Source organism: Arachis duranensis, chromosome 1 (genome assembly GCF_000817695.3).
Source record: "Arachis duranensis cultivar V14167 chromosome 1, aradu.V14167.gnm2.J7QH, whole genome shotgun sequence".
In the NCBI taxonomy this organism is placed as follows: domain Eukaryota; kingdom Viridiplantae; phylum Streptophyta; class Magnoliopsida; order Fabales; family Fabaceae; genus Arachis; species Arachis duranensis.
Genome location: NC_029772.3, coordinates 64,029,734 through 64,032,530, shown reverse-complemented (window position 1 = coordinate 64,032,530; position 2,797 = coordinate 64,029,734).

The following is a 2,797-nucleotide window of genomic DNA, read 5'->3' as shown; positions in this document are numbered from 1 at the left end:
TGTATCATCCTTGGAAGACCTTTCCTAGCCACAGCAGGAGCTGTGATAGATGTCAATAGAGGTGAATTAGTCCTTCAATTGAATGGAGACTACCTTGTGTTTAAGGCACATGGCCATCCCTCTGTGATAAAGGAGAGTAAGCATGAAGAGCTTCTCTCAGTTCAGAGTTAAGAAGAGCCCCCACAGTCAAACTCTAAGTTTGGTGTTGGAAGGTCACAACCAAACACTAAGTTTGGTGTTAAGACCCCATATCCAAACTCTAAGTTTAGTGTTGGGACTATACAACATTGACTTGATCACCTTTGTGGCTCCATGAGAGCACACTGTCAAGCTAATGACATTAAAGAAGCGCTTGTTGGGAGGCAACCCAATTTTATTTATCTAATTTTTATTTTATTTTATTTTATTGTTATTTTGTGTTTTATTAGGTACATGATCATGAGGAGTCACGAAAAAATCATAAAAATTAAAAACATAATCAAAAACAGCAGAAGAAAAATCACACCCTGGAGGAAGGACAGACTGGCGTTCAACGCCAGTAAGAAGCATCTGGCCGGTGTTCAATGCCAAAACAGAGCATGAATCTGGCGCTGAACGCCAGAAACAAGCAACATCCTGGCGTTTGAATGCCAGGAATGTGCCTTGAGAAAAGCTGGCGTTGAATGCTAGTAACAAGCATGGAACTGGCGTTCAATGCCAGAAACAAGCTACACATAGGCGTTGAACGCCCAGAACATGCTTCACATGGGCGTTGAACACCCAGAACGTGCACCACCTCGGCGTTTAAATGCCAGAATGGTATGCAAAGGCATTTTACATGCCTATTTGGTGCAGGGATGTAATTCCTTGACACCTCATGATCTGTGGACCCCACAGGATCACCTCAGGATCTGTGGACCCCACAGGATCCCCACCTAACATATTTCCACCTTACCTCCTAATCCTATTTCACTATTCCCCATGTCACACTTCCCATCAACTTCAATCTCTCTTCCCAATTACCCCTTTCACCACTCACATCCATCTACTCTTCCCCAAAAACCCCACCTACCTTCAAAATTCAAAAACACTTTCCCACCCAAACCCACCCTAAATGGCCGAACCTACCCTCTCCCATTTTCCTATATATACCCTTCCATTCTACTTGTTTTTCACACAACACAAACCCCCTCTTCTACACCTTGGCCGAATCCATCTCCCCTCACTCTCCTCCATATTTTCTTCTTCTTCTTCTTCTCTTCTTTCTTCTATTGCTCGAGGGCGAGCAATATTTTAAGTTTGGTGTGGTCAAAGCATAATCTTTTTGTTTTCCATTACCATCAATGGCACCTAAGGCCAGAAAAATCGCTAGAAAAGGAAAAGGGAAGACCTCCGAGTCATGGGAGATGGAAAGATTCATCTCCAAAAGCCATCAAGACCACTTCTATGATGTTGTGGCAAAGAAGAAGGTGATCCCTGAGGTCCCTTTCAAGCTCAAGAAAAATGAGTATCCGGAGATCCGACATGAAATCCGAAGAAGAGAGATCCGACATGAGATCCGAAGAAGAGGTTGGGAAGTCTTAACCAACCCCATGCAACAAGTCAGAATCTTAATGGTTCAAGAGTTCTATGCCAATGCATGGATCACTAGGAACCATGATCAAAGTATAAACCCGAGTCCAAAGAATTATCTCACAATGGCTCGAGGGAAATACTTAGATTTTAGTCCGGAGAATGTGAGGTTGGCGTTCCACTTGCCCATGATGCAAGGAGATGTATGCCCCTACACTAGAAGGGTCAACTTTAATCAAAGGTTGGACCAAGTCCTAATGGACATATGTATGGAAGGAGCTCAATGGAAAAGAGACTCCAAAGGCAAGACAATTCAACTAAGAAGACTGGACCTCAAGCCTGTGGCTAGAGGATGGTTGGAGTTCATTCAACGCTCCATCATTCCCACTAGCAACCGATCTGAAGTTACTGTGGATCGGGCCATCATGATTCATAGCATCATGAATGGAGAGGAAGTAGAAGTTCATGAAGTCATCTCCAATGAAATCTACAAAATAGCTGAAAAGCCCTCCACCATGGCAAGGCTAGCTTTTCCTCACCTTATTTGCCATCTATGTTACTCAGCTGGAGTTATCATAGAAGGAGACATCTCCATTGAGGAGGATAAGCCCATCACCAAGAAGAGGATGGAGCAAGCAAGAGAGTCCCTCCATGGATCTCAAGAGATGCATGAGGAAGCTCATCATGAAGAAATCCCTGAGATGCCTCAAGGGATGCACTTTCCTCCCAACAACTATTGGGAACAACTCAACACTTCCTTAGAAGATTTGAGCTACAATGTGGAACAATTAAGGGTGGAACATCATGAGCACTCCATCATTCTCTATGAAATAAGAGAAGATCAAAGAGCAATGAGGGAGGAGCAACAAAGGCAAGGAAGGGACATTGATGAGCGGATAATTTATACGCTTTTTGGCATTGTTTTTAGTATGTTTTTAGTATGTTTTAATTAGTTTTTAGTATATTTTTATTAGTTTTTAGTTAAAATTCACTTTTCTGGACTTTACTACGAGTTTGTGTGTTTTTCTGTGATTTCAGGTATTTTCTGGATGAAATTGAGGGACCTGAGCAAAAATCTGATTCAGAGGCTGAAAAGGACTGCAGATGCTGTTGGATTCTGACCTCCCTGCACTCGAAGTGGATTTTCTGGCGCTACAGAAGCCCAATTGGGGCGCTCTTAACGGCGTTGGAAAGCAGACATTCTGGGCTTTCCAGTAATATATAATAGTCCATACTTTGCCCAAGT